Source organism: Mastigoproctus giganteus, chromosome 1 (assembly GCF_048544385.1).
Source record: "Mastigoproctus giganteus isolate SK-2022 chromosome 1, ASM4854438v1, whole genome shotgun sequence".
NCBI lineage: Eukaryota > Metazoa > Arthropoda > Arachnida > Uropygi > Thelyphonidae > Mastigoproctus > Mastigoproctus giganteus.
The window spans coordinates 151,425,679-151,437,791 of record NC_143575.1 but is presented as its reverse complement, the minus strand read 5'-3'; the positions used below and the strand labels follow the sequence as shown (position 1 = coordinate 151,437,791).

Here is a 12,113-nt window from a genome sequence, read left to right as displayed (position 1 = left end):
TGTTATGGCTTCTATGTTGGAGGAAAGCAAAAGAGGTTGAAATGGGATCTGGTTTCTCACAAGGATGGAAATTCCACCATGGGTAGGTCCATCCCCAATTTTGTCCTTCCATATAATAATAGCATTACGAAAGTAAGGGTTTACTTAGTTTATTTGTCTTCAAATATGAATGCAAGCCAAGGCAAACTGGCTCATTCTTTTGCAGGAGAGACTATGTCATCAGTATTTCACAGAAATCCACAATTCCAAAGTAGAAATTTAGCTGTTATTTGGGCTTGATGGATCCGTCAATCAGCTTCCAAGTTGCGCAGTGCCTGTTTTTCTCAACCTTGGATTTATCTTTTCTTTTTTTTTTTTAGAGAAGTATGGACATTGTCCTGTCCTCAGTCCATTGCTTCTCTCAGCGAAAAGTTCCAAGACCAAGTCTTCTCTCCCTTCTTCCTCTACATCCATTTGTTCTTGGGGTTGAAGTGGGGGAGGGGGATTGGACTGCTGTTCGGGGTAGAATATTTCGCAGCCTGGTCTGTGCTTGTTAACAGGAGAGACTGCTACAGGGATGGGATACACTTAAATAGAAAGGGTGGAAGAATATTTGCTGATGCTATCAAAGGCAGTGTTAGGTGGATTGGAAAACTGTTAGCTTGGGAGGATACATGGACTAATAGATTAAAGTAGCTGCTGGCAGAGGTTAAAGTGATTCTTGCACTGCTTCTATTAAAATGAGCAGCTGCCTGGAAAACAAGGTAGAGGGGAGTTCAGAGACTGCTGGGAGTCACTGCAGAACAAGTAAATACATGGGCTGTGTTAGGGTAACTAACAATAGGAACAGGTGTGCATGTATACTTGCGTGTACACCAATGCTAGGAGTTTGGTAAATAAATTTAATGAATTTGAGGTGTTGGTCAAAACATCAAAGACAGATACTGTTGGGATATCAGAGAGACAGTGTCACACAGATATTAGGAATGCAGAATTGGAATTTGGAGAGTACAATGTCTACAGAAAGGATAGACAGGACAGGAAGGGAGGAGGGGTTATGCTATTAGTTAAGAAACACATAAAATCCAAGGAAGTGAAGCCAGTCGACATCACTGCACAGTGCAGCGTCAAGTCAGTCTGGTGTGACATAAGCACTGGGAAGGCAAAATTGGGAGTAGGAGTGTGCTATAGGCTAAATGACTCTGATGAGTATAATAAGAAAGTCTACAGGGAAATAGAGTGGGCCAGTAAATCAGAGAGTCTTACAATGGGGGGATTTTAATTTCCCAGATATTGACTGGAATTTGTGGGATGGTCACTTACACACACCAGCAAGGCTTTTGTGGATTTATTAGATGATTGTTTTCTACGTCAGCATGTTCGGGAGGCAACTAAAGGGAGTAATACTCTTGATCTGATTATCAGTAGTGATTCTTCATGCATTAAGAATCTGAAGATAAAGGAACCACTAGGTGGCAGTGATCACAGTGTGCTGAAGTGGGATTTACTCAAAGAGGTAACTACCATCAGGGGTAAAGGGAAGGGTTTTTGCTTTCGTAAAGGAGACTACGATGGTCTGAGACAGTATTTAATTCTATACAGTGGGACCAACTGATGATGTTACCAACAGCAAATTCAAAATGGGAAGCATTCCAAGAACTGCATAAGCCATAGGCTTTCTTGCACCATGCAGCCATCACTAATACTAATACTAAACTTATCTTGGAAGCTACTAGGCTTTACATACCAACTAAGAAATATTGTTCAAGGTTTAGGCCCAAATGGATGTCAGATGAACTAATGAGACATATGGCAGAGAAGAAAAATGCATAGGATACATATAAATTAACATGACACATGTTAACAGGGAGATTACGAGAAATCTTTGGCAAAGGATGCAAAGAAAAACAGTGTCTGATAATGGGGGGGGGGTTAATTTCCCAGATACTGACTGAAATTTGTGGGTTAGTCACTCTGGTCACTATCAAAGCCATATGTGGATTTATTGGATGATTGTTTTCTACAGTAGCATGTTCGGGAGGCAACATGAGGGAGTAATCTGATTATCAGATTACTCCCTCTTGATCTGATTATCAGTAGTGATTCTTCATGCATTAAGAATCTGCAGATAAAGGAACCAATAGGTGGCACTGATAACAGTGTGTTGAAGTGGGATTTACTCAAAGAGGTAACTACCATCAGGGGTAACAGGAAGGGTTTTTGCTTTCGTAAAGGTGATTACGGTGGTCTAAAAGAGTATTTAAATTCTGTACGGTGGGACCAACTGATGATATTACCAACAGCAGCTTCAAAATGGGAAGCATTCATAGAATTAATCTTGGAAGCTACTGGGCTTTTCATACCAACTAAGAAATATTGTTCAAGTTTTAGCCTAAATGGATGTCAGATGAACTAATACAAAATGTGGCAGAGAAGAAAAATGGATGGGATACATATAAATTGACAGGTGACACAGAAGCCTATGATAGATATAAGCTGGTCTGTAACCAAGTCACAAAGGAGGTTAGGCAGGCAAAGGCAGATTACAAGAAATCTTTGGCAAAGGTGGAAAGAAAAACAGAAAAGAGTTCTTTACTTATGTAAACTCTAGAGGGAAGGAAGGGGATGAATCAGATTGGTCCACTTGATATCAATGGTTCAACTGTTGATGATCCTGCTCAGGTAGCTAACAAACTAAATGATTATTTTGCATCTAGATTCATACATGATGAGTTACTCAGTGAGAGGAATGCCCAAGGTAAATTAAATTCTGGCAGTGAGCTAGATGATTTTGTAATAACTGAGACCAAAGTGGAGGAGAAATTGTTGAAGATAAACATAAGGCAACTGGGGTGGATGGAATCTATCCAGTTATATTAAAGGAGGCAGAAAAGGAAGTAAGCAAACCCTTAGCCGTAATTATGAGAGTTTCATTGGACTCGAGGGAAGTACCCGGACTGGAGATGTGCAAATGTGACTCCAATTCACAAAGGAGGATCAAAGGGCGACAAGTAATTACAGACCTGTTAGTTTAACTTCTGTTCCAGGGAAATTAATGGAAGCACTGCAGGATCTTCTAGGCAAGACTTCAGTTATAGCTCAGACACTGCATGCCTTTGTTAAGAAGAAGTCTTGTTTGACCAATTTGATTGGATACTATGATGTGATCACAAACAACTGGATGCAAAGAATAATTTTGATATCATATATTTGCACCTTAGAAAGGCTTATGATAACTGTTGCACATGGAAGACTGCTGCACAAATTGGAGCAGTGTGGCATTGGAGGCAAATTGCTGCTATGGATAAAGGGATGGTTGAGTGGGAGAAAACAGAGTGGTAATCAATGGACACTGCTCTTTGTGGACTAACGTTTTTAGTCCACAAAGTTTCAAAACTTTCACTAACACGGAAGTTTTGAAACAGTAAACAGACCAAGAAAAAAAAAAAATCTCACGCATCATCCCATTTTGCATTCTTGTAATGCCAAACAATACAAGGTTGAGAATGGCCATGAGAGAAGGGCTCCATTGGAGAAGAGACCATCACCAAATTGTGATCTGAAGTACCTAGAGGACCACCACCACCTGAACCATGTTCTTAGAAGAGTTGTTTGAAAAAAGATCAAGCGTGTTGGCTACATAGTAAGGATTATCTGGTATTCTGGTAGGTAAATGAACAATCTGTGTGAGATAATTAGTAATGGCAAAAGCTTCAGCATTTCGACCAGCTGGTCTGTATGACTAGAAAACGGAAGCCAGCTGGAGTTGTGAACATTAGATTCACCAAAGAAAATTAACTCACTGTTCAGAAACTTGGATTGGAGAAAGTCAAGTTTCAAAGAGAGGAAGTGAAAGAGCTCCAAGTTGTGGAGATGGGAGAACAATAGAGACAACAGATGAATTTGACAGAATGTGGTAGAGAGATTTTGAGCCAGAGAAGATTGAAAAGAGGAGATTCCAAATTAAGTCTCTGACAGGGAATATCAGAATGGACATATGCGCAAGTACTACCTTTGAATCGAAAGGATTATACAGCGAATAATTCGGACAACTGAGATAGGCAGTAGTTGAATCAACCAATAATTGGGATTCTGTCAGAAAAGGTACATGGGGATTTTGGCAGACTGTAAGTAGAAATGGACATCGCTGAGATTAGAACTGAGACCACATATATATGTGAAATGAATGAGGAAGTGGAGATCGACATCTTTTTGCAGATAAGCTTGTTCTATTAATGGTTGGTTGCATATATTGGTTGGATATGTTTTCTGGCTTCTTGATAGGAAATATTCAGCTGTTTTTAATTTTTGGATTTATTTTTCTTCCTTTCATGACTGGCATACTTTGAAAGTACAGTATACAGGATGCTCTCCTTGGCAATTTCTACAAATTGCTCTAAAGCTGAACATTCCTTCCTTGAACTCGTGGTCTTTGGCAACACATCAAGCACAGGCAGTTAAGTCATGACAGGTTTTTTGAGAGTGGCCATACTACCTCAGTGGACCTGAAATATAAATCCTTACTGGAAAGTTTAAGTAGCTTCTCTTGATGGAACTTGGAGGCCATGGGGCATTAAATGTTAGGATAAGAAATTGCATAGGAACAAGATTCCCACCTTTTCACATCAATATTTACTTCACAGCTGTCAAACCTTGATCTTTCAATTCAGAGACATGAAGAAGATCCTACTCTGATATGACACCATGTGAAGAGTTTTGTGGGGGGGGGGGTTATGATAATAGATATTCTCCCTATTGATGTGGCTTTTTCAGAATTTGCTGGTCATGTTTTGGATATCCTGCTAACCCTTTTAATCCTTTCTGGATAAAGAAGGGTGACATTTTCCAGACTGTATGCTCTCTGGTAGAATAGAGAATGAAGAAAAGTTTACTGATGGCAGTGTATCCTCAGTTCTTCCAGCTCTTCTCCCAGATAGAGTAAAAATTATAGAATTTATTAGTTGAACTTTGAACTGGGCCCACTAGACCCAAAAGGACAGGAATATGTTAACAAAAGTGTTATCAGTATCATTGGATCAATTAGCTAGGGCCTCATTGGGGCCAAGAAGATGAAGAATTTAAATTACTCGTGAGAGTAAAATAAAAATTTCTGACGCCGTGAGTACCTCACCCACCATGGAGCACTACAATGGGGCACCCACTAACAAACTAGCAGATACTGTGTACACAAATGCCAAGCTTCATTTAGAGCATCATATCAACATTTCCAATGTCCTGACCCTGTCTCAGGACCAAAGTGGGATGAGACTTATTGGAATGCAGCTGACTCTAGCAATAAGAACCACCCACTGACTGGGCTGGTTCAAGGCCTCCTGTCTTGTTAAAGCAGGGGTCAAAGTGGTGTATTAGGGCTGGGCCCCTCATCCACAGATCCCTTTTCCAAGTTTCCATGGATTGCAGCACACAGCTGCACATATTGAATTCCAATGATGTAACCCTGAAACCACAGTATGGACATTGGCTCCTAATGATGCTAATCTGGAAGGCCAGTAGCATCACAGGGAACTCTGCTCACTCACCACATACAGGAGCCCAAATCGTGGGGGTCAAAAGAAGGGGGCAGTAAGCCTCAATATTTGTATTCTGATGTCTGTACTCTTACTAGTGAAATCCCCCACCCCTTCTAAGTTTGAGCAGAACTTATTTTGATAATCAGTTTGAACATATGAATTCTTAATATTTTTTTATTTCCTTATCGCTTTTAATTAACTCCTGTAATTTCATTTGAATCTCTTGGAAGAATTCTTTTATTGTTAGAAGTTCCAAGATTTGGTGATTAAAATATCTTAATTTCGCATTGATAGAGCAAAACCTTTCATCCATACAACTTCTGACTTCCTAAAGCTCTGAATATAAATTATTAAAGAAACAGTCAACTTTCTCAGGACAAGATCATGGCAGGAGTTTACATGTTAAAAATCCATTATCAATAAAATTCTTTATAAAATTAATAAGGATGATTATCTGCTTAGTTATAAAATCATTACCAATGTCAACAGATATTAAACTTTCGTCTAGATCAAGCTTTAACTTCAAGATTTCTGTTGCAAAATATCTAGTCTTGGCCTTAGTGAAGCTTCAAATAATGCCTTTCAGATGAGAAAATTAGTTGCATTATTAGTCCTATGATTTAGAACAGACAATTCACTTTCGATACCAAGAGGCCAGAGGAGAATGACTCCACTAATATTTCTCTCTTGGCGAGTGTCATGAAATTACATTAACATCATTATAAGACACATTGCAAATTTCACATAACTGAATGTTCATAAGCACACATGACCCACAAAATTCTTACTGTAAATAAAACAATATTTTAAACTGGAAAGGAGTCTGTGAACAACATGAATATTTACAATCACTTATCATTTGACAAACCAGGATAGTGTGCATACATCACTGGCACAAAGGAGACTGCCTGTGCAACAGAAAGAAGAAACCAATTTAAAGTTTTTCAAATTTCCAAATAGATAAGCAGTTTAATTAACAAGAATCTCCTCACAATTGATGTTCTTATTATCTTCAAAATTTTTTGTTTTATTCTCAAGGCAAGCATCCACCCATTTCAGGAGAGCCAAAATGCATACTTGAAGACAGAATGTTTTCTAGGAATTAATTGAAATTAACATCAATTCTAAAAAATGCTATATAGAACATTTGCTGTGATTAGGAGAATAGCAATGCAATTTACAATGGTAAAATAAGTCATCAACTGATTTGATCCCAACCTCTTTGTGATCAGATTTAAGTGCTCCCAATATGGAGTCTTTAACTTTGGAACTAGAATTATACTGAATTTCACCACTTGCTTTTAAATTAACAAATTTTGCCCACCTTCTTGCTTGGATTATAAGAATGATCTGGTATTATTAAAATACTGCTGATTTGTATTGGAGGCAGTAGAGGCAGCTTGTTTCTCTAAAGCATGTGGGGACAATTTCAGCAAAGTGGTAGATGACTTTCATCAACCGGTGAAATACCACCACTTTGCTTATTGGAGGCTTGAAGTGGCGAAACCCACTGTTTAGTCTCTAGAGCAAAGTTTCCGGCACCCCCCCCCCCATACTTCTCCTTCAACCCATGCACAGTACTAAGTACTATAGGTTTTGATACCTTTCGTGTTTGGGGTTTTCATAAAAAAAAAAAAAAAAAAAGGAAGGCACAGTTAAGGAACAGAGTTAGACAGTAAGTTTCCTCATACGCTCTTTTTCTGTTCTAATTTTTAGTTTTACTATGTTACCAATTTTGCTCCCTTTCTCTAAGATGAAGCTGACGGCAAGCAGACTTCGTCACATTATTGATTTCATCAGTTAAAAATTTAACGATATCAACATCAAGCTTAAAAGATCGCTCTTTAGAGCCATAGTGCCAATGGAGAGGGGAGGGATTGATTAACTTCTGTCCTGAGTTAGTGTATCTAGCACTGAAAATAAAGATCCATTGCATTTCTGGCATAAATCAGAAATATTTGCTGTGTTTAGAATTTCCAGATGACAGATATCCACCAAATGCCATTCCACCACTCTGCAGGTTCATCTGAATAGTCTGACTGTCTGGCTCTCTTTCAGATGCAAATTCTTCACCTGTACAGCCAACTGCAAATGAATGTGATTCCAATGTCATGGAGTAGTCTTAAGTTTTCAGTTGTTTTCCCAAGTACTTTCTATAGCAGAGTTTCCCAACCTGTGTTCCATGAGATGTGAACAAGTGTTCCGCAAAAAATTGTAATTAATAATTTAAAAAATAAAATAAATAAGTTTTTGCATATTTGTAGCATACACCACTTTTGTATCATTATAATTTTTAACTTTTTTTTTTTTTTTCGATTATTAATATACTGGCATAGACTAATAATCAAATAGACCGGGGAACACTTTATTTTGCCGGGCTTTGCATAGAAAGTATACGTAGGGTAATGACATCTATGAAAAAGGAGCAATGTATACTGGTCTAATATGCCATTCACATATGCAATTTAGCCTAGTGTACATGGGTTGAAGGAAAGGGGGAAGCGAACCAATATCATAACTAAACTCACTTCCTTGTATAAGTTTTTTTTGATAATTATCAGTATTTCGAAATATTATTATTAAAATAAATGATTTGTGGTTGAAAAAAGGAACTTTAAAACGAGAAGCAAAAGTACTTCTAGTATTGAAACTGTGGTCAATGAAAACGAACATAATATTATCACACTTCAAAGTGAGGATGAACAATTGCAGCCTTATTTTCCCCAAAAATCCAAAGTGAAAAACAGGAACCAACTAATAAAAGACCAAAACGAAAGTATGATGACAGTTATTTGAATTTCGGCTTTACATGTTTTGGAAATAAAGTGCTCCTGATGCACAGTGCATTGTATGTAATAAAATATTGCAAACAGTTCTTTGGCTCCCACTAAACTTGTGTTTCATTAAATGTTCCATAAATATATTGCAAGATGAAAAGTGTTCCGTTACTAAAAAAGTTTGGGAAACACTGTTCTATAGCATTAACTTGCATACTACTGCTGGGAAGAAGGTTTGAGAGAAAAGTCATTTGGTGGGGGTGGTTCTGTTCTTTTTCAGACTGGTGTTATTGTAATGGGCATATATCGGGCCTTGAACAGTCTTGACATATTAAAAATGAGAGCATCCTTGGATTCAGAGGAGTGGACAGTGGACTAGAGATGTGCGAATGTACCTCCAATTCACAAACGGGGTAACAAAGGATAAGACGAATAATTACAGACCTGTTAAGTTTTAACTTCAACCAACTTCAGTTCCAGGAAAAAATAATGGAGTCACTGGTTAAAGAAATAATGCAGGATCACCTAGGCAAGACTGCAATTATACTTCAGACAGAGCATGGGTTTGTTAGGGGGAAATTTTGTCTGACCAATCTGAGTGGATACTACAAAGGAATTGGATGTGAAAAATAATTCTATTATATACTTGGATTTCAGGAAAGCATTTGATATTTTTGCACATAAAAGACTGCTGCACAAATTGACAAAGTGTGGCAAAGGAAAAGTCACTGCTATGGATAAAAGAATAGAGTTGGTCTTTTTACCCCTTCCATGGATTTTTGAGGTGTGCCATCAAGCACTGATAGAGAAGTTTTGCTGCTCCCACAGCTTGCATTGATTTACCATCAAGCGAAGGGGTACCAATTTCTGCAGATCATGGGAGGGCTAAACTCCATTATTTGGGTACCACTTGTCTCCATGCAGTGGGCGTGGTCGTAGAACAGGGTGAATGTACAGTTCAGTCCTGTGATTATTGTGAAGGCATTTTCTTTCTGATTGTTTTGTGTTGTCAAAGGGAGGTTGCTTACTTCGATAGAGTATTTATCCCACTGCTTTTAAATCGGAAAACGAGTCACGATTTAAAAACTGTGGCAAGTGGGGGGAAAAACACCCTAGGCATATCAACCTAGGGCAGTGGGCGGGGAAAGCACTGAGTAGCGCCTGCCAATCACTGCTTTGTTTCTGTCCGTTTGTTGAAATATAGACTAGTACCCAAGATCTGTAGTTTTACCTGCGGGAGAACTGGCATCGGGCAGATCACACGTTGTCACGTGACCAGATTCCTATTGTCAAGGTTATAAAATCTGTTAAAGACCCAGATTGCAAAGACTCACCAAAACATTTTTGGCACCAATTTTGGGAATATACTGCAAAGTAGCAACACACTAACATAAGGAACGTGAATAGAATTTTAATCAAGTGAATATTTTATTGATAACTAAATAGGCCTAAACATATTTGGAATACAATAAAATCAATCGTTCATATTAGTGAGATCTACCTGGTTTACCACAGACATTCTTGAATTAAGGTAGAAGTTAGCAAAACTTACAAAAAAAATATGTTTATTTCCTTTTGTTCCAGATTCTCAAAAAAAGCGAAGCATTAAAATACGGCAAACAATTTAAAATAATAAAACTGATTCTCAAAACAACAAGACGACAACACATTACGTTCAGTCAACTAACCAAGCCTACCATTTTCGATTTTACATTATCAGCGCTATCTGATGGGAATAGTAGCAAACAGCCATAAATAAATACAGTACAGTAAATTAGAACCCGGATAAGAAGTTTTTCAGGGACTGGATGTTTAGAACTTCTTACACGGGAAAACTTCTTAGAAGGGAAACTGATCTAAGAATATGAAATATGAACTAAACAAATAAAAATGAAAAGATACACATACATAAGTTAAAGATGATTTTTAAGTACTTTTAAAATTTATAAATATTTTACTCTGCTTATGGGAAACATTTTTAAACTGAAAATTTCTAATTGCTTAACATTCTACTTTTTTTTTTTTTTTTTTTATGAAAACCCCAAACACGAAAGGTATCAAAACCTATAGTACTTAGTACCGTGCATGGGTTGAAGGATAAGTATGGGGGGGAGGGGGATACCGGAAACTTTGCTCTAGAGACTAAACATGGGTTTCACCACTTCAAGCCTCCAATAAGCAAAGAGGTGGTATTTCACCGGTTGATGAAAGTCATCTACCACCTGAAAACTATTGGCAAACTCATTACAAAGGAAGAAGGGGCTCCTTTAGAGTTTCAACATACCTTAAAAGGTCACAGTTACAGTAAGACCGAACCAAACTACCATATTTAGGCCACCCGAATAATTAAATTCATCTGCCGTGCTGTGTCTTATGTCTGTTAATTGCGATTCTATGGTCGATTTCTTTGTTTCCTGTACGAAAAACACCAGTTTCGGGAAAAACCTTGCTATCGACGCCTGAGACCGACTAACTCAGTCACGATGTGAAAAAGCCCACTAAAGTTCCTTACGTCATCGAAGCGATTCCAACCCTGGGCCTTTTCACGTGGTGTGAAGAGGACGGTGACGATACCACTGTGCTACACGCGCAGACAATAAGACAGTGCAAGAACCTACTAAGTAATTCAGAACTCCATCCCTGCTTCAACGGGGTTGGGATACACTCAATAGCGGTCCATTCCTATGTGTGGCCAGAAAGCAAAATAAAATTTGTCGCCCTAAAAGTTGAATTCTATTAACCAATCAGAAAACAATATCAAAAAAAATTCGGCGCTCTCTTGAACTCCCGCCAGTAAGCGACGCTTACCTCGCCTAAACATTTGCGACAGCTCTGAATACACTTAAATAGAAAGGGTGAAAGAGTTTCGCAGATGCTATCGAGGCAGTGTTAGGTGGTTCGGAAAACTGCAAGCTTAGGGGAATTTCACAGACTAAAAGGTAGAACGTAGCCGCAGGCAGAGGTGAAGGTGATTCTTCCACTACTTCTATTAGAATAAGCAGCGGCATGGAGCGAAGGGTACTGTAGGTTTCAGGGACTGACGGCAGCCATCATGAAACAAATAAACACATGGGCTGTGTTAGAGTGCAAAGAATGAAAATAGGTGCAGGTATACTTGGGTGTACACCAATCAGTAAAGTGTAAAGTGTGTTTAGGGTCAAGCGGCACCAGGGGTTTCCCCCATCTCCGCGTAGTTTACATTGTGGGTGAACCAGTTGACTGGAAAAGCCAGAGATTTAAAAGTGTATGGACTTTGTATATATTTGATGCCTTGTACCGTTGTTCATCTGGTCATTTAGCCGCCAGACCCCTACTGAGGCCCGACGTTGTCCCACTTTAGCCCCGTGGAGGCAGACCAGGTACTCACTAGTATATAGTTCACTCTGGCAGGTTCTGCCACCTAATTTCCTAAGATTTCAGGGGCTAGGACCTTAAAAAAAAAATAATAATAAAAAAATCGCGTACGCGTCGCGGGGAGCGCTAGAAGTCCAAAATGTTGGGCAAAATTAATTTAGATTGGTGATTTTAGATTGTGTGGGGCGTGTTCAAGTTGCTATCAGATAGAGTGGGGTGAAGGCTGAAGACTGGGGGGAAAATAGACAGAAATATGGAGCCGAAAGGGAAGGCAACTCCAGTTTACAGTGGGGAATGCCCATGCCCCACCAGAGAGAAGAAATAGGGTGGCAGGGTGGGGAGAGGACAGTTTACTGTCCCCTCCCCACCTGCTAGGAAGAGGTGAGACAGTGAGCCAGACAAGAGAGCTGGCTCAGGTTGCCAATGTGGCCTGTGTGCATGGGTGGGAGCAAACCAGACCGCAGGGTAAGGT

General features: G+C 39.0%; 1 protein-coding gene across 3 annotated transcripts in view; it reads right to left on the bottom strand.

Moving 5' to 3' along the window:
• Window positions 1-9,959, bottom strand: part of RhoGAP19D (Rho GTPase activating protein at 19D) — a 661,344-nt gene extending 651,385 nt beyond the window's left edge. For all 3 annotated transcript variants that reach the window (XM_090374624.1, XM_090374649.1, XM_090374631.1), the window contains exon 1: window positions 9,840-9,959. The gene's annotated coding sequence lies outside the window, so the exon portion shown is untranslated. The remainder of the gene's footprint in view (window positions 1-9,839) is intronic.
• Window positions 9,960-12,113: the final 2,154 nt, after the last annotated feature.